At 41.6% G+C, this 27,185-nt stretch overlaps 1 protein-coding gene across 8 annotated transcripts in view; it reads left to right on the top strand.

The window, feature by feature from the left end:
- The window catches only part of PALLD (palladin, cytoskeletal associated protein), a 408,455-nt gene that overhangs the window by 305,189 nt on the left and 76,081 nt on the right, over positions 1-27,185 (top strand). Inside the window, exon 1 of one of the 8 annotated variants that reach the window (XM_045055696.1) lies at positions 13,804-13,953. The exons of the other annotated variants lie outside the window; for them this stretch is intronic. The gene's annotated coding sequence lies outside the window, so the exon portion shown is untranslated. Of the gene's footprint in view, positions 1-13,803; positions 13,954-27,185 lie in introns of those variants that run through there. 8 annotated transcript variants of the gene reach the window in all.

Here is a 27,185-nt window from a genome sequence, read left to right as displayed (position 1 = left end):
CATTTTTTTTGTTAAACATGAAAAAATGCAAGTTGTACATTAGAAGCACTGTAGTATTCCTTTTATGCATAATTTATGAAACTTGTCAAAGATGATAAAAGTTTCCAAGAAGCCACAAAAATATCTTGAATCCCATTTTCAGATGTGCTCTGAACACTGAGTTACAACTGTGTCCATTGAGAAAAAGCTTACCTCTTAACAAGTTCATTAAATATCCATTAGACATATTGTCTAATTAAATATGTTGATAGTTACTGAAGAAGATGTCAAAGGAGGCAATTATGCAGAGAAACTGTCAGTGCCTGTTTTAATCTTCCCAGTCTCATCTCCCAAATTCTCTATAGTGGCAAATAATTTTTGTTACCAATAATATGAATTAACATTGATTTTATTTTGATACTTTTTTGTAGCGTGGGTGGAGCAGATTTGGAAGAATTTCAGGACATTCCTAAACATAGTTAGAAACACCTTTTTGTGCTATAGAAACGACATAGAGAAATTGTTTCCAATAACCAAGAAATCATTTAATTTATGTTCATAGCCAGGAATAGACAGAGGGCATTAATCTTGTATCAGAATTTGTGTAAATCTTAACTAAGTTTTAAACAACTTTAGGGTAAGATAAGTGAATGAACCTACCCTTCTGCTCCTACCCCAAATACACAGTTGGCTAGCCCTCAGTTGAATCAAAAACTACCAGAACACTGCTTACTAGTAAATAGGAGAATTTGCATGTAGAGCTAAGTGGAGGGCAGAAAAGGGGAACACCACAGCATGCAGACTGACCACTGCGTCGAGGTGATCTTAGAATGCAGTGCAATCTACTTCCGAAAATAACCACTCTTTTTAAAAAAATTTTTTTTTAATTTTTTAAATGTTTACTTATTGAGAGACAGCGCAGGCGGGGGAGGGGCAGAGAGAGAGGGAGACACAGAATCTGAAATAAGTTCCAGTCTCTGAGCTGTCTGCACAGAGCCCAGTGAGGGGCTCAAACCCATGAACCGCGAGATCGTGACCTGAGCCCAAGTCAGATGCTTAACCAACTGAGCCACCCAGGCGTCCCCAAGAATAACCAGTCCTTTTAAATTTAGATATAAACCCTATTTAATTTTTTTTTAATGTTTATTTATTTTTGAGACAGAGAGAGACAGAGCATGAGCAGGGAAGGGGCAGAGAGAGAGGGAGACACAGAATGTGAAGCAGGCTCCAGGCTCTGAGCTGTCAGCAGAGAGCCCGACGCGGGGCTCGAACTCACAGACTGCGAGATCATGACCTGAGCCGAAGTCGGACACCCAACCGACTGAGCCACCTAGGCCCCCCAAACCCTATTTAATAAGCCACTGTTATTTATCAGTTTCTTCAGGAAGATATCAGCCTCATGAAAAATGTTTATCATTACTAGCAAAGAATTAAAAATTTTAAAAACATGCAATTTAGCAATAAGTGTCAAGAGTTATACAAACAGTATTTGACCCCAAAGTTATACTTTTCAGTATTTGCCCTGAGGAAATAATTCATAAGAGGAAAGATGTATAAGCCTGAAAATGTTCACTGTAGCATTTTGTTAAAATTTCAAAACAAAGAAAGAAACATAGAGCCAAAGAACACAGAATGTTAGTCCTCTTGTCTTGATTAAGTAAATAATACGCAGCCACTAAAACTAGCAATGATAAGGCTATGAAGGTGAAAACATTAATGATAAATAATATAATGAGGGTGTAAATTTAGCTTATAAAATTAAATACTCTCAGTGTAGCTATGCTTTGAAGACTGGAAAAGAACATGGGGAAAAGAATCATGCTAGTGTATTCTGATTATGGATACATTTTTTGTTGCCTTTATTGTATGTTTTCATAATAAACATTTCTGAAAAAAAAATGATTAAAAAAAGAAAACTAAGGGAATTTCCAGGGTAAGAAAGAACTGAGGCTTCAGAGTTTATCTGTACAGCAAATATAAATCACAGAGCTCAGTGTGCATCATGATACTGTGACAAAGTTAGTGATTTAGAGAACTGCTTTATGTACTGACCCGATCTGTCACTTATCTGCAAAACAGCAGAGCCAGCTGTAGTCCTCTGAGAGGGACACAGACAAAATATAACTTCAGAGGCTCCTGGACCATTTCTCTGTGATCTCTCCAGAATAGCTCTGGCAGAGTTGGTACAGGATTCAAAAGCCTTACCAACGGTGCTCCAGTTGAAAGAGAAGACACTGGATCCACCCCCACAGAGATCTCCTTCTCAAAGCACTGGATGGTACCCTGTAACAAACCTTGGCATTGCGAGCTCAGAATTCTAGTCTCTGCCCTCAGAGAGAGCAGTTCATTTCGTCTTTCAGTGCTTCGTTTTTGATCCCTCTGCTACTGAAAATAATTATAAAGACTTCCAAGTGTTGAGGAAGTACTTTGCATAAAGCAACTCATTTGCATTATTCACAGGAAAAAGTTAATTGAGAGAACAGTACACAAATTATTTATATACCCAGGTGTCAAAAGCAGAGAAGCAAAGAAATCTATCTTTATAGAATTTCCTGTGATGATTTATAATAACTGGATAATAATTAGAGATGTTAGCTATAATCTCATCCAACTCCCTATAGTGCACATTTGAAAATTGAGACACAGGACTGGAAGAGAGTTAATGGTGGAGCCCATTCGTTTGTTGAATATAGTATTTAAGTCCCTAATGGATGTTTTTCTGTCCAGTCTCTGTTGCCCTTCCCTTCTTGCTCTTTTCCTGTGGTGAACTTAAATGACACTTCCATCAGTTTTGTTTTGATAGACTAAGAGTTGGAAGGAGCTTTAATCTATATTCTTAGTCAAGGTGGTACCTTAGTCAAGGTGGAAGCAACCTTGCTTCATCTAGTTTCTTATTTAGAATATAGACTCCTTGATGGCCATGTTTCTTAGTAATAACAATAGAAATTGCTAAACTGTTGCAACAGTACCATGTACACTGTGCCAAATGATTTACAGCGTCTCCGTGAATCCTCACAGCTTTATTTCCATTTTACAGAGAGGGAAAATGAGGCACGGAGAGGTTGAATGGGGTATCCAAAAACATCTGCTTAACAAGTGACAGAGTTGGGATTCAGATCCAAAGCATGGGCATTCGAATATGAAATTGTATGACTTCAGTGAAAACTTTGAGGGTACACTTAAAATATCACGAGCAGGTGGCAGTTCTCTTCAAAATAACCACAAGTATGAGAAAGAACTTCCACTCTAATTCAGAAAATAAAACTTTGGGCTTCAAGAAGCCGGGTATCCAAATGGCAGTTTGTCCGTTTGAATATGGGAATGATAATTACAGAGACAGCTCCAAAAGTTACGTGCATGAATAAAAATTTGGAAGTCGATACATAAAATTTGAAATATAAATCCATGAAGCAATGAAATGATACTTTTTTTTGTATTAAGGGAGGGTTTCAGTTCAAATGGTTGAGAACTGATTGTCTCTGCATTTTCTTATGTTATGGGCCCTGCCACATCAATAGGAAAAAAGATTTGGCAGCTCAAATGTCCTGCTTGTGTACGACTTCCAAACTCCAAGCATAGGAGACATAAAGCTATAATAATTATCATTATTACTGTAATTATAATTATTCTGTAACTTACAGGATGGGAGGGGGTCCAGGCAGTGGCAGGGGAACTCTAGACCCCTGCTGTGCTTTCGCGTCTTCAACTGTCTGGAATATTTAGTTGAATCTCTTATAAGGGAATAATTGGAAGAAATTACTTTGACTCATTCCATACCCCTCCCCAAATTAGCGTGGACCAAATGGCTTCGTCTTAAATTTTCATGTTCGAAGCTATGTATCTATGAACCAAATTGTGCCAAAGGTACAGCTGGAGATGGAAGTCTGAAGCATACCCTCAGCCAGATATTGTCTGGTGAATTGAGTTGATTACCTGTTTGTTCTCCACCCCTTTCTATCTTTGCTTAAAACCATGAGATACTAAGTTTTTTGGTCATGTATCCTTGTTAGAAAAATATTTTGTATATATTATGTGAATGTGTGTGTACATCTATATACAAATATGTACATACAGGTATATTTTGTGCATGCGTGTGTGAAAAAATATATATGTATTATGACATATGTTGTAAATAATACACAAAGATAGAAAGGTTTAAAGGATAAGATGAATATAGAGATTTTAGTATTTTTTTACTTCTCAGTGGATTATCATTGAAAACCACTGCTCTCTGTAATGCCCCAATACCCATTTGAAATGTTGCCACAAAAGTCCTACACCCAGCTCAGGGTGGGTTGACCTTAGGCCTCATCTTAGAACCATTTAGCTGAAGAAAACATGCAGCTCAGCCTCTTCAATGAATAGATGAAGAGACCATGAGACTAAGGGACTTTTGCCTAAGTATCTCATTTCTAAGCACTTGATGAGATGATTTGTTATATTTAGAGCCTGGTATAGTCGAAATTTGTTAAGATGGTAGCTCTTAAGGGGCATCTGGGTGGCTCAGTCAGTGAGGCAATGGATTCTTGATTTCAGCTCAGGTCATGATCTCATGGTTCGTGGGTTCAAGCCCCACATCGGGCTCCATACTGACAGTGCAGAGCCTGCTTGGGATTCTCTCTGTTTCCTCTGTTTCTGCCCCCCCCCCCCCCCCCCCGGTTCATGCTCACACACATGCACACTCTTTCTCTCTCTCAAAATAAATAAACCTTAAAAAAAATTTTAAACCACCGTGTTGTATACCTTAAATGTATACAATTTTTTGTTTACCAATCACAGGTCAATGAGGCTAGGAAAAAAAATCAGTTTTCAAAAAATAAGTCTGAGTAGGTATATGATAACAATGAACTGAGTGTAGCCATTGTTTTACCAAATAGCTGAGCTTTTTTGGTAGCAAAAGAGCTCTTTGCTCACCATGAACAAGTTGAAAAAGAACTCCTTAGGAACTTAAAAAGTGAAAGGTAGAACATTTTGCAGATGAGGTTGAATGACACCAGATCAGTAGAAGCTGTGGGCAAAGTGGCTGTATAACTATAAGTGACAGCGTGGTAACCCAGGAAGTATCCGGAGCTGCAATGCTAACTTGGAATCACATATCACCATGTTGTTAGCCTGCAACCCAAGGCCAACTTGTTCTTCAGACGCAAGTCCAACTTCTAAGTGCGTAGGGATTTTTGTTAAGCCTTTTAAGGGTATTCACATGAATTAACTATTGTGCTTTACCTACACTCCCGTAATTCACTTTCAGTGGGCAGTTTTATTTTCCCAGATGTGCAGTCTGTTCACAGGCGAGTTATGAGTAACTCGTAAAAGGAATGTCTGAATGAATGAACAACTGCAAAGCACCTGTTGTTAACAGCTGATTTTGTCTCCTCACTTAGATTATAATGAGCTTGAGCGTATGAGACTGTGTTTTCTTCTTTTAAAACCTTGTGACACCTACTGATTTAGGTTCACACAGAAGACGCCGTGAATAGAGACTAAGTGGTAGAGTTTGTCTTTCTATCTGATGAAAGGAAAGTGTCAAGAGTTCAGGCAAACGTCAGCTACCTAAGATTAGAGCTACATTATGACTTTTATAGGCCCTAGGCTCTTTTGTCTTGGTGTGTCCCTTTCTCCATTAAAAAAAAAGTTAGAATTGTATTGTTAACTGCATTGGTATAGAGATGAGTGTAACCCAAGTTAGGTTCATTATTGTATAGTAGTCCTCATTATAATTCTTACATTTAGTTTTTCCTAAGTATAAAAATACTGAAAACTAAAAAGGTTTTTGTGGGCTGCCGAAAGTGTTGTGGGCCCTAGCCACTGTGTCCAGAGTGCCTGATGAGTATATTGGCCACCCCTAAGGTTATGGATGCAGGAGCTTCATAAACCACAAATGTCCTCATCTATTTTTACTGTCATTGTAGTAAAGAACGTTGCTAGCCACTTGTAACTTCTTCTGGTTTTCCTGATGCGGCTCTCTGAGTAGCAACAGGTGGTTCAGGGATTTCAAGGATAGCAATTCCCTTCTCCTTAAGTAGCACCATGTGGCCCCGAAAAGCCGGAGGGTGCCCCCCCAGCCTGCACCCTGCTAGAGCTGTTCACGCGGTCTTTCAGCCATGTCGTGATGACTGTGAGGCAGGTAACTGAATCCAGAATGAATCCTTCTGTGATGCTGAAAGACTGTGCCTTTGTTCTCTGATACGGAGTCAACTTGAGAGGATCATTTTTGTCAGACCAGTTTATCCATTGCTGGGACGCAAGGTTTTGTTAAGTGTCATCCACTTGGGCAAACAAACAAGGGAACAATGACACCAAAGTTATGTCAGGCTTCTTCCGTGCCACCCACAAGTGAAGATGGAATAATGTTGCCATCTATAAGCTAATGAACTGAATGCAGCTGTGGTGCTAAACATGTATGTACCTGTTGCTAATAAATTAATCTCTATTGAAGCTTTTCAAAAATTGAGATAATGATTGGCAGAGGGCTTGGTTTTCAGGAGGCAAGACTGAATTTAGTCCTTATGATTGCTGTCTTTTTCTTTCTTGAATTGAAAACTTTACCTTCTGAATCTTAACCTTGTCAACTTTGCACAGAAATGACACTTTATAAACTGGTGCTCTAAGCTCCGATGACTCTCAGCACAGTCTTCTTTCTTTGAACTTTATTTATGTGCCACATTTCATTAAATTTCATCACATATTATGAAAGATGTGGCCATTTGAAAACATTTAATAGGTAGCTAGTTTCTCTGAATAAAGCAGATTGAACCAAAGTTTAATTTGAAATGTCACTTGATATCATCCCGATCAAGTGGCCACATTACCTCAAAATCAGTTCCCTTTGTCTTAGGCTACTAAAAACAAAAAGACAGGGGTGCCTGGGTGGATCAGTCAGTTAAGCATCTGACTTTGGCTCAGGTCATGATCTCGGGGTTTGTGAGTTCGAGCCCCGTGTCGGGCTCTGTGCTGACAGCTCAGAGCCTGGAGCCTGCTTTGGATTCTGTGTCTCCCTCTCTCTCTGCCCCTCCCCTGCTCATGCTCTGTCTCTCTCTGTCTCAAAAATAAATAAAACATTAAAAAAAAAAAAGACAAATATACTGATACAAGAATAATGATCTTAATTCCTTGGGACCATAGGACTCTCATTCACATCTAGTGAACTCATACATAAAAATCTTTATTTTTATCTCTTGAAATCTTTTACTTCATTGTATCAGTGGCAACACAGTATAATGGACCCATCCTCTAATAGGCTTATAACAGGCAGTATCAATATTATTGTCAATTGTTGTAACTGTCCATCATATAAAGTGTATATCAGATAAATTCATTCTTTTAATTACTGGTACCAAATATTTCCTCTTATGAGTTTTACGATCTACACTGAAAGAGTTTTCCATTGTAAAATGCGTCTATTAAGTTTTTATTTTTAAAGAAAATTTAATTAGAATATTTACCCCTTATTCTCTCTCTTGTCTTATTCCCTTTCTGTGCTAGAGCCTTGGTTTGCACATTTTATTGTGTCAAAGATGTATACAGCAAAACCTTGGATTGCAAGTAACTTCTGTGAGTGTTCTACAAGATGAGCAAACATTTCTAATAAATTTTAACTTGGTAAACAAGTGATATATGTCGAATGTCACATGATCACAACTGAGCCAATGGTTCTTGAAATTCGCTTTGATATCCAAGTTCTCTGGATTTCAAGCATGTTTCCGGAACGAATTATGCTCGCAAACCAAAGTTTTACTCTACCATAAAATAATCTCCCCAATTCTTAGTAGTCAGGTATCTTTGCCCACAGACTTTTCATTGCTGCCCTCAACCAAATCCCTGTGTATTTCCCTAATGAGAAAAATTAAGTACTTTAGAGAACATAATCCTATTAATATGAACCAAAGGATTAGTTTATTAATTCAAGGGGATGGATGCTCAAGTTTAGGATGTAAAGGATTTGGTCGAGGAAAGGTTTCAGAGTTAGGGAAAACAGGCCCAGTGCCCTCCTCCTGGCAAACGTTTGCGTTTAAATTGTCCTCCTGAGAAAGGCACTGCAACACCCACAGCAGCTCCATTACTGAGGTAGTTTCACTTCCTGTGTTTCTGGGAGCAACAATGGAATGCTGGCTGATCTGTTTGTTTTCCAAGTGTCCAAAGCATCTATGTGAAATGTAACACAAGCTTCCTTATTTTTCTGTCACCAGAAGCAATAGTATCAAGAGAATCATCTCACCCACAACCTCCTGAACTGCCGTTGGGATTAGTATAAAATCTGAAAATGTGTAATCTTAAACTGATGATGTCATATTTATCTATTATCAGTCACTGTATTTTTAAGGCACAGCTTAAGGTATTTCTAATGTAGGATGAAGTTAAACTAACCAGTCAACTGATAACAGTGTTTCGCCATGGACTCAGGAGAGTCGCATAAAAGTCAAATTCCGGCTCTTAACTATGCCTTTTCAGTAATCCACGTGGAATCTGTGGATGATTCCATCAGAGCCAGCATAACTCATTTGATTTGGAAAAGGATACTCAATAATGAGTCAGATCCTTCTGTGGATGAAGCAGGACATGTTTAGAAACTGCCTTAACTATTTCAGGTCAAACTGACACCGTGTACCATTAAACTTTGTAGTAATAAATTGCTGATTTACTGTTGGACATCGTAGTGTCCTGAGATTGTTAATGGACTCACCATAATTATATACTTTTCACTCCAGATTTATATTCTCTGGAGTTAACAATTTATGTCATTCATTGTTCCTCCACTTGCTTACCTACTGTTTGGTTTTGGATAAGTTACCTAACCTCCCTGTGCTCATCTTCTTCCTCCATGAAGAGGGGCATGGCCATAACAACCATATTTCCCCACGGGTTGTAGAGTAAGATGAAATGTGAGAATGCATGTGAAGTAATTGGCATAGTGTCAGTACAAAGTAAAGTTCGGGTTATTATTTTCTAGTCCGTTCCTAACTAAAGACTGTATTGTGTAAAATACATTCCTGAGACACTGAAAGGTTATAAATATATACATTAAAAGGGGAAGAACACCAGCCTCTACCTTCTACATATCAAACACCATGTTAGGCACTATACACGCAGCCTCTCACTTTATATTCTCAACACTACTCCAAGGTAAATACATTTACCTCCATTGTACAGATGAGAAAACAAAAGCTCTGTGAGTTTAAGGTCATGGAGACAGCCTCTGATTGACCCCAATCTGTCTGGCTCCATAGCCCATGCCCTTTACAGGGTACCCTTGTAGTAGATCTCTTCAGGCCCCTGCTGGCTCAGATTCTGTGCTTCCTCTCGAGTTGCTTGGAGGCTCAAGGCTTACTTTGCTCACACAAATGCGATCCGTTCTTTTGTTTACAATTGCAGGATCTTTTTTTTTTTTTTAATTTTTTTTGCATTCCACAACTGCAGACCTTCTGGTTGTCGTGTTCCCTCTCACATGCTCTTTTATGTTCATTGGGTTCTAGTCACATTTACACAAGTACAAACAGTCCATTTCTTTTCCCCTTCTCCCTCCTCTTAATAAAAAGCTATGTACAAACCAAAGAGCCAGAAAGTTCTCTTGGCCAATGAAATACATTAATTTGTTTTTATGTTGAAACTATGAATTGTCCTTGGAGGCTTGCCCTGTACCTCCTCCCCTAATGGTCTGTCTTCATGATCAAATAATGCACAGTGTTTAGCCTCTTGAGAAGATGCACATTTTCATGTTTAAAGATTTCTTTTGTTAAAATAATTTGGTAGTTGTTGTTATGGAAACAAATGTGTTTCGTATAAAATGCTGCACTTAATTAGAAAAGGTCCATATTCAAAGTGGTCCAAGAGTTTTTAAAGGTGTACATCTTTTAAAATGAATACAGATTAAAGTTAATCTGAAGCATTCTACTCCCAGAAACATTTTCACAGAAATAATATTAATTGGAACCAACATCAGATAAAATCTATACTTGCTGTATACTATTTTCCTAGGCTTGTTCTTGCTGGCTGTATGTGACTGGGAACCATTGCAAAAGTAGTTACCTATAATGAAAGAAATGGTCCATTCAACCACAATTTTGTACCTTTAAAAATATAGCAACAGCCAAATCAACTTTCTAAAAATAATATCAAAGTGACAGAAATGAATGGAAATATTCCCTTATGCTGAATTGATATCAGAACGTATTGTGCACAGCATTGATCACTCTGAGAGAATACGTAGCAAAAGCCTCCGTATAGAAAATGTGCCAACCCCAAAGCCAAGAGTTAAGAAAATCCCAAGGTTTGGGTAATTTTCATTAAAATATTATTTTAGATAAAATGCCTGAAGACATACTAACATTCTTTTATTGCTACATGTAAATAAAGGGAATGAAAATACAGATTTTGGCCTTAATTTATATGTTAGTAAAGCATGGTTGAGCAATCAGTGTAGAGTTGGTAGTTTTGTTGTTGTTGTTGTTGTTTTTTGAATGGGCATTTGCTGATGCTATCCATTTTATAAACTATTGTTCCCTATGCTGAGCATATCTGAGATAGGTGCTGTGTGGTACCAGTTAGCAGTTATAGTTGTATATCTATGTATATACTCTATGGTTTAGCTTCACCGCCAAGATCTTGTTTGTTCAGTGAACGCCATTTGTTTTTAGTTGTCTTTTGTCATTCTGTTAGTTTTTAACCACCTATGTTTCACCTTTTTCATTTGTGTGAGAGAATATGAAAAGAATATGTAAAGGAATGGTTTGAAGGATTACTTTTACCCGTTCCACATTTCTCCCCAAACAACCAGGCCCTTGAGCAAGTTATTTCATCTCCACAATTAAATTTGCCCATTTGAAGCCATAGGTCTGTGAGCCAAAGCATGCTAACAGTGCAGCTAGTCAAAAGTCCTAAAACACAACCCTTTAAGTCCTAAATGTCAAATATTTCCAGTGTGGCCAGACAGAATCCAAAGAGTGCAGCCCCTGGTCAAATAAAAGTTGATTGCATACTTGTTCTCTATGCCTTTCATCTTACCTTAAAACCATAGAACTTTAAGGTTTAGCTAAGGGAGAATGAAGAAGAACCATCTAAGGAGAAGGTTGTTGATCAAAATCCTCACTGTGCACGAGAGGATGGAGTGTTCTTTTTCAGGCTTGGCAGAAATTCCTATCAGTGCTTCTACAGATAATAGTTTTCACAGTTCTGGGACTTGCCAGAGTGATAGCTAAGATGTATCCATGCCTCCCACGCTTCACGCATAAGAGCCTTAAAAGTTGAAAACATTAAAATATTCAGTGTTTTGCACCAGTTCCTTAAATCCCTCTGGATTTGAGCTCTGAGAAATGAAAACTGGTCCACATGAATGCTGCTTTCTGGGCTCCTATGGAAGGAATAAGGCAGATGGCAGATCTAAGGGGTCACCCTTCTTTTGCTGCCTCTTGAGAGTAAAGGAATTGGATGTTTTCTTGCAGCTAATCAACCTGTCTGTTCCACCCTCCACACCCTCCCGTGGTGGGGAAGCATGTGAGGCGGTAGTAACTCGTGCTTATCTAATTTATTCCTTCTGTGCTCTTGCTGAGAATGGACTCTTAAATCATAATATTTTAAAATTTAAGAACCGTGGGGCGCCTGGGTGGCGCAGTCAGTTAAGCGTCCGACTTCAGCCAGGTCACGATCTCGCGGTCTGGGAGTTCGAGCCCTGCGTCAGGCTCTGGGCTGATGGCTCAGAGCCTGGAGCCTGTTTCCGATTCTGTGTCTCCCTCTCTCTCTGCCCCTCCCCCGTTCATGCTCTGTCTCTCTCTGTCCCAAAAATAAAATAAAAAACATCAAAAAAAATTGACTTTAGGGGCACCTGGGTGGCGCAGTCAGTTAAGCGTCCGACTTCAGCCAGGTCACGATCTCGCGGTCCGTGAGTTCGAGCCCCGCGTCGGGCTCTGGGCTGATGGCTCAGAGCCTGGAGCCTGTTTCTGATTCTGTGTCTCCCTCTCTCTCTGCCCCTCCCCCGTTCATGCTCTGTCTCTCTCTGTCCCAAAAATAAATAAACGTTGAAAAAAAAAAATTGACTTTATAAAATTTAAGAACCGAAACTTTAAAATTCATCAAATTAATCCCATTATGGTGGAACTAAGAAAACTTCACAGAGTTCCACAGTTAATGGCACAGATTACTAAATCCTAACTCCCCTTTTAGAGTTCATTCTTCACTGTCACACTGCAGCCTGCAAAGAAAACCCTGTGATGCGCCAAGTGATGTCATTGCTGCTGCCCTCATGGCCATTTGACACGGGAATGAGCACCCGAGAAAGTCAAAGGCGAAGTTAAATAGTGAAATACTGAGGTTTTTACCTGCTCATCTTCTCAAAAATTGAAAAGATGGCAGTGCCTCGGGCTCTGCCTAGAAAGAGGACTGCATTATATTGTAGGTTAAAAAAAAAAAGTAGGTTACAGATTCATATGTAAATGATGATCTCATCTCGGTTTTATAATGTGTTTAAATACACATACAAAAGTCTGGAAGCAAAGACTGTAGGCTGTTAACAGTGTTTATCTCTGGTAGAATTACGGTGAAATATCCACTTTGGGTTTATTTGAATATTTTACAGATATTTTAAATTTACAGATCTATTTCAGAGGGAGGAAAGTAGAATATCTGGCTCAGGGCTGGGAACCTAGAAACCCGACTGCTCAATATTAATAATGAAGGTGGGGATAAAATTACTTCACACTTTAAATATGCAGTCCACTGGCTATTCAAATCTAGTTGGCATTATTGGCAGTTATTTGAAAGGACCTGCCCCAACAGTAGATGTTCAGTAAATGTTAGGTACTAACATTCATTCACTTATTTTATTGACAGCTTGTTGGGTGTAAAAGAAATTTGGTCACAGTGGTCAAGGAGCTTGTAGGAGAAATAGGACAGAAATAATAGTGTGCCAAACTGACTACTGGAGGGTTACGCACAGAGCGAGGGTTGGTGAAAGGAAAAATTGCTGATCTGGCTGGCTTTAGGTTTGGGCCCACAATAAATCAAACAAATTTTATGCAGGAAATTAATTTGGGAATTAATGTGTCCATTTCCTACTTTAAAACACTCTAGAGTCATCCCCATGTAGGTTAAAACAAGTGACTCAGGGCCTCTTGTAGTTTATGACAGAAGAAAAAGGCCGATAGGGAACTCGTTCCTAAGATGTTGCTAAATCAGAATGAGTTACACTTCTTACCCTAAGGGTTCCTAAATTTAGTTATTCATTGACACTCAGAACAGAGTAAACTAATGGAAATCTAGAAATTATCCTTTTACTTTAAAAGAGCATATCACAGGTTACTTTGTACTTTTTAATTTAAACGCTGCACATTCTGCTTGTACCTGCAAATCTGTAGCACCCTAGTTAAATATGAGTAGCCCTCGGGAACTGGACCCTCCCTTACCCCAAGCTCCAGCCCGGAGGATTCATTCCTTCGGGGCTGCTTCCATTACACCTCCGGCTTCCATTCCTGGCCCCGGGGAAATGTTGCCCTGGAGTCAGAGTCATTGGACATTTCTTTTTAGTCTATAAAGGAAAAACAATCATAAACTGGGGGGGGGGGGGGGGGCAGGAATCATCCTGACTTGGCAGTCAACATCTCCATTGGCCTGGGGGCGGGGGTGGGGGAAGTTAAATTCTTTCCCATTATCAATTCTTCCTGAAAGTTCTGAGAAAGCCTGGTTCATCGCTGGCTGCCCTTGGAAGGGGCACCAGAAAGATGCAAACGGAGGAGGGTGGCCAGAAGGAGGGGGCGGGAAGCCTTGGCTAACCTGGGGCCGCTAGCTGAGTTAGGCTCGAGCCACGCCTCCTCTGAGGACTCTTATTTTGAAGGACCATAGACACAAGCCTTTCAGAGATTCACTGAGTCACACAGCGGTGCTGTGCAGATCCGTATAAAGCGCCGGTACCTGCTGGTGGCCACAGCCCGCTGAGCCGGCAGGACTGGGAGTAAAGGAGCCCCGGGGCCCCAGGCTCTGAGACCCGAGGTAGGCGCGGGGGGAGTTGGCCCCTTGACTGGTAGAAATGTATGAATTAAAAGGAGCGGAGGGTTCGGTGGTCGGTGAGCTAGGGTGGGAGGGCTTTAAAAGTGGACGAGGGGGTGGGGAGCAGGGAGGCAGAGTAACTTCTAAATGCAGACTTTCCACCCGAGGAGGGTCCTTTCACGGAGCCCTCTCCCTCCCCCATGCCTGATCAGAGCAAGAATCACTGAAAACAGTTCCAGATGGGAATTTTGCTTCATCTTAACAGGATCGGGACTGGAGATGCTTTGCTGCCACGGATGATCCCTCCCTCATAAACTTTTCTGGCCCCATCCCTCGCTTACCGTGGCCCCACTCAAACAGGGATCAAACCTGTTGTGGAAGGGCAGAGAAAGCGAGGCTGGCGGAGAGTTAAGGGATGAGGGGATGACCTCATTCCCTGGCAGCTGGAGGGGGATGCAGCGGGGGAGAAAGGGTCCATAGGGTCCGTTCATCTGGAGCCATACCAGAGCACTGCGCCCTTGCCCCTCCCCAACCCCATCCTCCTTTCTTCGGGGGAATTCACCTCAGTACCATTCAAAGAAAGTTTGCTTGTCACTTGGGGGCTTTCCCCCGACCAGGGTGCGGTGGCTGTGGCTGGAAGGCAGTAGGCTGGTCTTGCGAGGCTCGCTGGTGGAGAGGGGGTCTGCAGCTCCGCCCCTACAGTTCCCGGTGGGAGCTGCTTTGTTAGCTGCACTGGGCGGGCGCGGGCGCGGGCCCCTGGACGTGGCTGCAGAGTTAGCGGCTTGCAGCGGCGGCCACGGCGGGGCCAACGAGAAAGGGTTCTGTGAACGGTCAGGCTGGCCCACTCTGGTATGCTGTGTGTTCAGAAATCTGCAGAGCTGGGAGCTGGCCTCCGGAGGAAACGGACCCCACCCTGGGTCTGGGGGCTTCTTCCCTGTTTGCCTTATTTAACATTCGGGGAGGTTCTGTCTGTAATGGTGAGTGGTTCTGACTCCAGAATGGGAGAGTTTGGCCACTTGAGCCCTGAGTGAGGCTAGCGAGTTTTACACTTGCTGGGGACTGAAGGGGGCGCACAGGCATCTTTCCACCCTGCTGAGCTGGGTCTTGCTCCAGTGGCGGGCCTGGACCAGCCTAGCCCGGTTGCTGGTCTGCAGGCCAAACACCAGGAGGGTATGCATTCTTCAGACCCGGGAGTCTCTAGAGCCCCGTGCTAGCTGGATCTACATTTTGATTTGTAGTCACAGAGAACTAGTATGAGAAAGGCAGAAATGAACGGACCCGATTTTTAGAGGCATGAATTGAAAAACTAACCATCACACCCACTCCCCCACCTCCCCCATCCTCCAGGCTCAGCCTTGGTCTTAACCAACTTTGGAAACTGCCAAGTTTTGCCTTTCAGGACACCTTCTTGGTTGTGTTATGAGGCTCCTGTCAGAACTGCATCAACAACAGCCACTAAGGAAAAATTGTCCCACTAATTGTCCAGGCATTTTGGTTTGGTTTGCTTCTGGAGCTCACAGCACATTAGCTTTTTTACTATATTTTCACATCCTCAAGTAAAGGGGATATTATTTGCAAGATCTGACAGACTTCGATTTCGTGATAAGTGAATTTTTCCTCCTAGTCTGTATACATTGATTGATACGGGCAACAGTATGAAGTATACGCATCCGTATGCCTTAGAGTGAGTGCCTTCTTGTACTTTGAACAATAAATGTATGCTAAATAGGCAAGAGTTATATAATCAGCAGGTATTTCAACTAATTCCTGAGCTTTATTTTTTATTTATTTTATATAAAATAAGATTTATTTGCTACTTATCTTCTTTTGTCTTTAGAATGAGGGTTGCCCAGTGCCCATGCCACATCCATTAATCAGAAACTAGGCAGGTACAGCAGATAACAAACGTGCCAGCATTCTAACCATCTCTTCAGCTGTGTGAAAACTTGATCAGAGTGAAGAGCATGGGTAGATGGTTAAGAAAGTAACATAGCTTTCTTTTGGGGGACTGTTGGAATCCATGAGTCCTAATTTGACAGCTCGTGTAATAAAGTAGCTCACCTGCTTTGAATAGTGTAATGGCTGCATGTCCAGTCTGTCGCAGGTGAGGACATTGACTAAGTAAACAATAGAGAAACGTCCTGTGTGGAGTAGCCCTGGTATGCTTCAGTATGTCTTTGTGTGCTCTAGTTGACTTTTAAGACTTTCTAAGATTAACAGGATGAAGTTTGAATGCCACTCACCACATTGCACTGTGGTTGATCTCAAATACCGTACAATATTGTCATCTCTGTAGAAGGGCTGTAGTATTTGTCCTACTTGGAGAATAGTTGCTTCTTTCTACCCCCAAAATATTATTTTCCCTAGACTGTAGTAATTCTTCTACTCTACTATATTTGAAACAACTATGTATTACTGAAATTTCCTGGAAATTGTCAAGGAGTCTGCACTGCTCAAGGTGGTAAGGATATTATTTCAAGAGGAAGTTATTAATCTGTTCAACAGTTGTTTGATTTTTACTCCCACTTTCCAGATCTTTTTTCACAATCATTGAGAACTGTAAAAATATGTATTAGACACCATCTCCCCTTTGGTGTATGTTTCAACATAAACAATTTCATATCAAAAGGTATTGTACTTTTTCAACATTTCTTTCAGAAGATCCAGATAAACATTGGGTAATTAAAGTTCACTATGCTTCTAAAATTGCCTATTGTTCAGTATCTTGCAAAATAATTCTCTTCAAGGAGATTGGGGGTGGGAGGACAGACACTAAATATAAGCTTTAAAAATTAAAGTTATGTTAAAAGAGCACTCAACTCTTTTTTGAAAGTTAAATATATTGGTTCATCCTACTAATTAAACACATCAAATATATTGGTTCATCCTAATAATATTCTTTTGAGACACAGAACAAGAAGTGAAACTCTACCAGAGTTTAAAGACAGGTGTAGGGAACATAAGAGTGTTGTCCAGGATCATACAAAGATAAAACTGAGGCACTTAATTCTGCCTAGTTCTATGTCCCAGGTTTCTGGCTCTAGAAAATCCCTGTGAGGCTGCACTAATTCAAGAGCTGTTTTAAAAAGGATTTTGTCAAAGGGTAAAGAATTGGAGGTGTTAGCTGAGAAAGGTTTCATCCATAAGGAGATTTTATGAATAACATGCAGTAGCCCATTCTTTTAGGGAACGTCTGGAGATACGGTGGAAGTAAGGAAAGCCTGAGGTGTCCAGGAAGGAGAAACACCATTCTGACACCAGGGCGTTTACAGCTTTCTGCCCAACCCCACTAACTACTAATGGCACAGACTTCTTCCTGAGCAGTAAGTCTTCGCTGTCTTATGGTTATGTGCTTTAGGGTTAACCGTAATATGTAACATATGCCATTCCAGTTAGGCGAGCTCCCTTACTTGTATATTTTGGATAACGACTGCAAGGACAGAAACCGAAAATGTGGGATGGTTAGTTAACGTCTGTTCCCAGTTTCCCACTCAATGAGCATTGGCCCAACTGCCAAAGCTTCACCACTCTGGGAAGCTAAGATGGTGATTTTCACAGTTTGGCATGGACTTTTGGAAGGCATAAAGGCTTATTTGATGGAAAAGATTTCCTCCTGAGGGAGAAGCTGCCATTTGCAGACAAGGTGTGTCAGCCAGAAGAAATGAGCAAATAACCATTTTCTGGTTTCTATTGGCAAAATGTTGCATTTTTTTTCTCTATGTAAGTGTTAAAAATAGATTCATAGGAAGACACACAAAACCAAGTAAAAAGAATAGACACTGAAGTTTCACCAATGGGAGGGAAGAGAACTAACTTTTGTTACATAGCTATCACTAACCAGGCTCTGCCGGATGCGTCAGGTTCTTTTGTTTGTTTGTTTATTTACTTATTTATTTTGAGGGAGAGAGAGTTTGCAAGCAGAAGAGGGGCAGAGAGAGAGAGAGAGAGAATGAGAGAATCCCAAGCAGGCACCTCACTGTCAGCACAAAGTTGGATGTATGAACTCACGAATTACAAATTCATGACCTGAGCTGGAATCAAGAGTCAGACACTCAACCAACTGAGCCACCCAAGCTCCCCATGTTATGTTCTTTTACCACACTCAGTTCTCACAAAATTCTCTGAGCTAGACCCAACACATTTCCTGGTATTACAGAACTGGGATCAGGTACCCCATCCAAATAGAAATGAAGTTCCATTCGACTACCGTACATAAGACTCTTCAACTTGATCCTCCTTTTCATGACATTTGTGATATCTTTGTGAAATTGCCAACCCTACTGAGAATTAGCAACCCTCTCCTTTCAGACGGGTTAGATTCTGAATGTGGATTTGTAAATTAGTTGCTGGGAATTCTGAACATACTTTTTTATTGAAATTATGTCCCACTTTGTGGTTAGGTTCCCAGGACAGCCCAGAAATCATAGCTGAAATATTCTGCTTTATTAATAGTACCATAGAACTGAGCCACTATATATAACATGGGTTTTGTGGGAACATGCACTCAAAGCTCCAACGTGATTTTTTTTCCCAAGGTTTTTAATCCCAGCAACAATGGCTGAAAGGACCCCACCTTCTCTTTTTCCATTTAAACCCTAAAGGGAAAATAAAGGTACAGAGAAGTACATTTCCTTTCATACTCCCCTTGTGCTAACAAGAGACCCCACCCTGGAATTGCAGAGCCACGGGAAGAGAGGGTCCCAGCAATAGCTGTCTTTGTGACAGCAGAGAGGGAAGAGAAGAATGGGAAAAGGGCCCAGGCAGTAGGGCAGAAGTGAGGCCCATTTGTCAGCTATGGGACCTATTTTGGAGGGCCAGTCAATGCGAGGTGCCTACTGGTTGACATTATTTCCTTACTGAACATAGAACCTCAGTCTAGACGTTAGTACTACTGAGTTGTATTTCATTATTTTTATTCGTATTTATTTTAAATTTTCTTTGTCTTTTTTAAATGTTTTTATTTATCTTTGAGAGAGAGAAAGAGAGCAAGCGAGAGAGGGGGCAGAGAGAGAGGGAGACACAGAATCCGAAGCAGGCTCCAGGCTCCGAGCTGTCAGCACAGAACTCGATGCGGGGCTCCAACTCATGAACCGTGAGATCATGACCTGAGCCGATGTTGGATGCTTAACTCACTGAGCTACCCAGGCACCGCATATGCTCATTATTTTTAAAGTCAGGATTAGGTTTTGAATGGAGTCTTTAATAATAGGAGGAAAACATATTCATAGACCTTTTCTTTTTCTTCTTGATGCCAGTCCACCAAATTCCCAAACAAGTACCTGTTTGGGACTAGGTAAACTTAGCGTAACCTTGAATGCTAATGTATAATTATTATATTGTAAGTAACCATATAATAAGAACCATTTGTTGGGCACTTCACACCAGAAAATGTGCTAAAATGTTTAACACACTTTGTCGCTTAATCCTTAACACAGTCCCACAATCCCACGGTACTGTCAGCACCACCATCTTAAAAATGACAGAAGGGAGATTTCAAGAGGGTAATTTGCCTGGAGTCGCATGGATCAGAAATGGCAGGGCTGGAGCCTCATTAACTTGAAGATCCTTGAGCAAGTGCCCTGCGAACTGGCTGGACTCTGGGAATAAAGCAGTGGACACATCTGCAAAAACCCCTGCCCTTGTGAAGCTTCTATTCCAGTGGTGGGATGGAAGACAAACCATAAGCGAACTAAACACCCAGTGCTTCTGGTGGAGTTATGTGTTATGGGGGGAAATGAAGCCAGGGAGGAGGACAAGGAATGCCAGGTGGGGGTTGCAGCTTGATAAGACAAATATAGCAGAGGAGTGGCTCAAAGTCCACAAGATGAGTCCAGGAGTGCTGACACAATTGTTTCTCGCAGCAAGCCATACTATTTTGTAACACCAAATGTTTGAGTGTGTGCCATCTTCATCAGTCACTGAATACTCCAGCAAGCGATTGGGGAGGGATCCAAGAACAAAGGATGAAGGGCTTGACATCGTCTGTCCAAAGGCCAGTGGGATCTGGTGCACAAGCAGAGCGCTTGGGCTTTGCAAACAACACAGAGGTGGCCCCATAGTCGCCCTGGGAAGAAGGCAGTCTGCGGGCCAGAGGCAAAAGTGGACGGAAGAGACAGGGGGAGCTCATGGCAGTTCTCTGCTGCGTGTTTCTGTTTTTCTCAGTGAACTAGGAAGCATGGTCATGAGTTGAGGGCAGGGGGAAAAGAGCATTTGAGGGAGTTTTGAGGACAGAGGAAGGTGTGAAACACACACTTGGGAGAGGAAAAGCCTGAATTTGGCTGGAGAAATGTACACACAGGGTCTGCCTAAGGTCAAATTCTGACTCAACATCCACAATATACTGCACCTCAGAATTCTGAATTCCGTAGTCATGAGAAGGACTGTCTTACTGTTTTTTTCTTTACACATCACTTCAGTGGAACAGAGCCCTGCACTTAGTATATGTGTGGTTTGTGTTGTTGATTGGCTGCTGTAATAACCTACCTATGCACTTGTCCAGAAATTTCCTTTTTTAAAATTTTTTTTAACGTTTATTTATTTTTGAGACAGAGAGAGACAGAGCATGAACGGGGGAGGGGCAGAGAGAGAGGGAGACACAGAATCGGAAACAGGCTCCAGGCTCCCAGCCATCAGCCCAGAGCCTGACGCGGGGCTCGAACTCACGGACCGCGAGATCGTGACCTGGCTGAAGTCGGACGCTTAACCGACTGCACCACCCAGGCGCCCCCAGAAATTTCCTTTTTTAAAAAATGTCCTATCCTAATCACATTAATCTCATTCCACTCTGAAATGCTCAGATACATACACTTCCTAAAACAGCACTGGTATACCAATTTATTCTATTCCTGATTTTTTCACTGGGTTAATTTTTTTTTAATTTTTTTAATGGTTTTATTCATTTTTCAAAGACAGAGAGATACAGAGCGCTAATGGCAGAGGGGAAGAGAGAGAGAGGGAGACACAGAATCAGAAGCAGGCTCCAGGCTCCGAGCTGTCAGCACAGAGCCCGACGCGGGGCTTGAACTCACGAGCTGTGAGATCGTGACCTGAGCCAAAGTTGGATGCTTAGCCGACTGAGCCACCCAGGCGCCCCTCACTGAGTTAATTGCATCTCTCTAACATTAAGACTGAGTTTTTTAGACTCTGAAAGAGCTCTTAATGGTATGCTTTTTTTTTTTTTTGTATTACCTTGCAGTGGCTACATAAATCAAACCTCATCTTTACCATATTATGCCTTTGTTGAGTGCAATAAAGATGCCTTCTACTTTTGTATCATTGCTGGGTGGTTAGCACACTGCAGGGACACACTATAGGTAGTCAGCTGGGAAACAGGAAAACCAATTGCAATGGTTAGAATAATGCAGGAAATAGATATTGGTGGTCTCAGCTAAATTAGTGGTAAAGGAAGTGATTGGAGTAGTTGGGTCCAGGCAAAGTTAAAAGATAGAATTGACTGCACTTGTTTGGTATTGATGGCATGCAAAAGGTAAGGGAGTGTGGGATGCATCAAGGATTCCTCCCAGGGTCCTGCCAGATGGTGGCTGGATAGGGCCAAGAGGGACAAGAGGTGGGACAGCTCTGAAGGAGGGGCAAATTTGGTTTTGAACCTACCAAGTGGAGGTATCCAGCAGGCAATTAGATGCCTAGATCTGACGTTCTGGGAGATCAAAGTGGGGACAGTGAGTTGGCAGTTATCTCCACAGGTGGTAATTAAACCCTTAGGGGAAGATGGCTGCCCCAAAAAGAGAGTGAAAAGAGAAAATCTGACTCAGTATTTGGCGGGGGGGGGGGGGGGGGGGGGGGGGAGTGAAGATCCTGTCATTTGACTAAGCTGTCGTCTGCAACATCTGCCCAGTAACAGAATATTGAAGTTAAGCATATCCCAGTGTAAACCCACAAATGGACTAATTCAAAACTGGAGTTGGAAGAATTTGTAGTTTTTCTTGATCAAGTCTCATTTCCTACTTGTGTTCATAACCATAAATGGATGCATTTATATGGAAGGTGATAGGTGGATTAAAAAAAAAATCTTATTTTCGGCACTTATTAATAGAGTGAATCCACACGTGCTCCATACTTTTCCTACACCTCACATCACTGTGCTGTGTAACAGAGTGTTGGAGCACATACTGTTCACATCAGCAACTACAGATCCATCCCGGCAAGTGACTGGAGATACCCAGGGACAGTAGATAAGGAGCTGGACCGTGCCTCTCCCAGGGGAAGCTTGTATTTGCAAGAGACAATGGTACATAAGAACTTGCGAATCTCCTTGAAAGGCAGAAAAATCATGTAGGGATAAGATGGCAGTTGTCCAAGTGCAGGCTATTCCTTGGCCCATCTTCACAACCAGCAAGAGTTGTCAGTTTGCAACCCACAGAATTCTGTTTACTGTCAGTGCATCTACTTTTCCAGAACTCTTCAAGGTGGTGGTGGATGGTCAGGTAAACCACCAGGTATGTGAAGCTGTCAGACCTTTTCTGTACTCAAGTTGGCTTCCTTGCTTCAGGAGACAAATAAGTGATAAAATCTGGTAGTGCACTCGAGGAAGTTACTTGGAATCATTTTATATTTAGAGATTTAGATCCCAGCCCATCACAAGCATACCAAGGTTGAGACTTATGAAATCCATTTCTTTTGATAAGGGCCAAGTTCTCACTCCTGTAAAAAAAATACCAGGGCTTTTGCTGCATCCCAGTAGGGTTGGTGGGTCGGGCAGCTGTCCTTCCTTTCGCCCTACAGATTAAAAAGTATAGAGTGTGTAATTGGTTGACTCTGAAGGTGCAGTTATCGTAGGAACTTGCACCTCCTGACTCCCAACTCTGTTTTTCTTTTCAGCACACCAAGCATCCTGAGATGCAAGGTGATATTGCCACCTGAAAGTGTGCACTCTGGGCAACTACAGAATTTTCTGAAAGCTTAAGCACAGATGGCAAATCTGGCAAAGTCCATTTAAGAACGCTGATTACAAGTTCAGGAGGAAAGGTTTTAAGGGTAAATGCTAAATGCTTCAAATCCTAAAGAGCAGTTTACCCGGGAAAAGAATCCCAACGGAAGAATCCGGTTGGGTTACCGAGGGAACCACACAATGACACTTTCTGCAACTTGGCCACCTGCCCTGGCCGGCAGCTGAGGGGAGAGTGTCACAGTGGTGTTGAGTGGACGGCTCAGCCATGGAGTGGCAGTCACTGTGTACCAGGTGCTCTGGCTGCTCCGCGTCTGTCCCCGCTGTGTACCTATAATGTCGGGAGCCCCCAGGCAGGCGCCAGGTGACTTCTACAGCTCGGCTTCGAGCTTGACCTGCCTGGTGTTTATTGTCTTTCTGACCATATCATTTTGATTTTGTCTACTCATTAAGCCAAATGCAAATCTGATAATGAAAGAGAAGGCTTATCAGATTGGACTTTTAAATAGTGGCTCCGGTTGCTTCATTTTACTGTAATGTTCTACTTACATCTATAATCAGGTCGCCTTTCAGAATGACATTGATAATGAATGATTTCACAGCCTGTGTGGTACGATAATTACTGGGTCACTGTGTTTGAAGTAAGCAAAATAAATTATGTAGCGTTCACAGAGTAATACAGTACATTGTTAATATTTACTCATTTGAAGAATTAGCAAAGAATATGAGGAAGACCGATTATCTTGAGACAAAGTTTGGTGATATGGTTGGCTCTGCTCTGAAACGTGGGTGTAATTTTCTCTTTCACGCGATGGCTTTAATGGATTCTCTTCTGACTTTGAGCTAATCAGCTCATCCTTTCATTGCTGCTTTTGGTCTGGCTTCAGATACCATATCCCTTCTGCAGTTTTCATTAAAAAAATAATCGCTTTTGTTGGCGAGAGGCATTCAACTAAAATTATGAATCAGAAAAATAGGGCATTCTAGCTCTCGGCAGTCAGATTAAAGGTTAAAGTATTATGAAACCACAGGATCTGACTGAACCTGTGGGTCATATCCTGGCAAGGTTGACGTACACCTGGTGTTCTCCTTGACCACCCAGAAATCTGCATCGTGGTGTAGTTGTCTTAAGTTGTCTTAAGTTGTCTGCATCTTGGTGTAGTGAGGCTCAGAACTGTGTCAGTGACTCACAGGCCTGTTGCTTTCATGCTGCCTCCTTTTATTTTATTTTATTTATTTTATTTTTTATTCTTTTGTCCTTTAATTTTCTGACCTAGCTGAGGAAATGGCAGTCATCCCGTCTGTCTTCTGATGTGCTGGGGGTTCTCGCTCAAGCTGTTCACAGCCAGCCGTCTTTTCCCAGGCAATCCATGTTGCCCCTGGGTCTCTGCTGGCCTCTCATTAAACCAACGACTAGATGAGGTGAGCTTCAGTATCCTTAGCTTTACTCTCCCGGTGCCATGTAAGGAGAGAAACAAAAGGGCATTCCCATCCAACTCGGCCTCTTTCCTCTTCATTTTCTTTCCATGATCTCTTGGAGGGCTTGATTAAAACATTTAAGAAGTTGATGACTTGATGGGTTATGATTCCCTAGTCTTGGAGAAGTAGAAAGCTGTATCTCAGACATCAGTAAATGACACATTGTTGTTTACATCATAAGCCTGAGCGTGATCAGTAAAACTGTATTAGATGTAAAAGCTTCACAGAAATCCCAGGTGCCAGTTATGCCCCCCCCCCAAAAATGATAGAGATGTTGAAACAAATGTGTGATTGTGTAGATATCATAGTAGTCAAAGACCAGGGAAGTATATAATGTCATCTGACCTCACTCTAGCTTCTGTGGCTTTGCCAGGAAGGGATTCTAAAGGCAGTAAGGTTTACCATCAGTAGGCCATGTAGCATAAATAAAAGACTTCCTTGCAAACGTTTTAGAATTTTGTATGCTAATTTATATTTCAGGACATAATACCCTTTGGGTATACTGTAATTTGGGAAACGGAGGATAATTAATGAGTTGGAGCAACCCCTGAGCTAGGGTAACAGAAAGTTTAGCTTGCAAAAATCATAGGTTCCATCTGGTCAGTTTATCTTCTGTTTAGCTCAAGTCAGAGGAAATTTACATAGTTTAAAAAGAGCATTTATAGTTTACATTTGATTTTCAGCGATCCCAGTTCTTAGACCTCAGGATAAACAGACTGCATATAGTACTTATGTACTGTGTGAGTTATGTTGACATAAGGCTGCAGCCATAGCCCATTATTCTAGGTAATAATTATACTATAATCAGAAAGTCTTCCCATTGTACAGTGGTTTTGAACTGTACGTTAGTAAATGCTTTTGCTGTTTTAATAGTCAAGTAGGTTCATCCAATGAATTAGAGGTCTTCCATATTAGGCTTTTGGAGACACAGCCATCCTGGGGAACACATGAGGTCTTCGAGAAAAATGGAGCCTAACTGAATGCAGAGGCAAGCAGAGTAAAGAATTCAGTCAAATGATGTCATCCCAGAGAAGCAAGCCCATGCCCGAAAAACTGGCAGCAGCTTACCCATACCAGGCCACCTGAGACATTTCCTGGGCTGGAAACAATGTTACGGAAATGGAACTTCCCTGCCAAATTTACCACACCTTGCCCAAGCATGGGTACCTCTCATATTGCCTCAAGAATAATCACAGCTTTACAGCACATCTACCAAGAACTTCCGTGAAAGTGAAGAAGGAATCAGTCATGCTTGTAATTTAGCAGACTAGAGGACAGTGTAGATGTGCTTCCCCTGCCCATTAAAAGTGAGGCTTTTAGAGGTACCTGGGTGGCTCAGTCGGTTGAGCGTCCAACTGTTGATTTCAGCTCAGGTCACGATCCCAGGGTCATGGGATTGAACCCCACCTCGGGCTCTGTGCTGAGCGTGGAGCCTGCTTAAGGTTCTCTCTCTCCCTCTCTCTCCCTTTCCCTCTTCCTCCCCCTCTCCCTCTCCTTCAGCCCCTACCCCCCACTCTCTCTAAAACATAAATAAAAATAAATAAAAATAAAAATGAGGGTTTTACAGTGTGCATTTACTGTGAACTATTATCCATGAGAAAGTAATGTATCTGGCTGTGAGAATCAAATAGCTTTGTCTTTTGTTTGGTTTCAGACCACAATTCCTCCAGAAAACAATGACTACATTACCATTAAAAATTAATAATCATGACTGTGCCTGGAAGTAAAGGTTGCTTTTTTTTTTTAATGTTTATTTATTTATTTTGTGTCTGTGTGAGAGAGCCCAAGCAGGGGAGGGGCAGAGAGAGGGGGAGACAGAGAATCCCAAGCAGTCTCCACACTGTCAGCACAGAGCCCAGTGTGGAGCTCCAGCTCACGAACCATGATATCATGACCTGAGGCGAAACCAAGAGTTGGGCGCTTAACCGACTGAGCCACCCAGGTGCCTAAGATTGCTTTTGACTGGTCTTTCTCTCTACCCAAATCCACATGAATAGCTTTATTCATTCATTCAATAAATATTTAATGGTACTGTTAATTTTCAAAGTGTTGTTATATGCATTCTATATTCTTACAACAATCCCGTGAAATCCTTTTTATCCTTTAAAAATGTCACATATATATATGAATATATATGTGAAAATTCATATATATATATGTGAAATTTTTAAAGAATAAAATACACACACATATACATACATACATACATACATACATACATACACACACCTCTGTTTTAGAGGAGGAAAAACGAACCTTGAGAAGGGGAAGTATTTCCCAGAGTGGTCAGGTAGCATAGAGCTCACTCACTCAGCTTCCCTCACCGTGTCCTAGACTCCACTCACAACCACATGCCCTCGATGTACAAGACTGTGTGACTGCTGTGGTATTCTTTAACCCATAGAATTCTAATTTTATCTAAGATTTATTAGAATATATGAGGTAAAAAAAAGTTGTGCCAGAGGGACTTGAACTAAAACATCCTACAGCAAATTTTCCCTGCCAACTTCCTAATAAATGAAGGGTGAGTTCCAAACACTAAAAAGTTACCATTGGAGTATGACATGCTTTAAAATCTTTCCATATGCTTTTTAAAAAGCTAGCAAATAAATCCGGTATTATTCATTTACTCAGCAAACACTTACTCAGTGTGTCCTACACTCAGCAGGTCCCCGAATGAGTAAGGAAACGTTGGCCAGGCCCTCTCTTAGGTTGGGGGAGAGACGAGCCCGCAGCAGAATGCATTGGTGAGGACTATGCATTGAAGCGGATAAGGGGATGCAAAGCCCTCAAAGGAAAGGGTGCGTGTTCAGCCCCAGAAGCACCAGGGGAAGCTTCAGGAGACAGCTGA

The sequence above is a fragment of the Felis catus genome, chromosome B1 (assembly GCF_018350175.1).
Source record: "Felis catus isolate Fca126 chromosome B1, F.catus_Fca126_mat1.0, whole genome shotgun sequence".
Lineage (NCBI taxonomy): Eukaryota > Metazoa > Chordata > Mammalia > Carnivora > Felidae > Felis > Felis catus.
The sequence above is the reverse complement of the archived record's forward strand: the minus strand, read 5'-3'. Positions and strand labels throughout refer to the sequence as shown.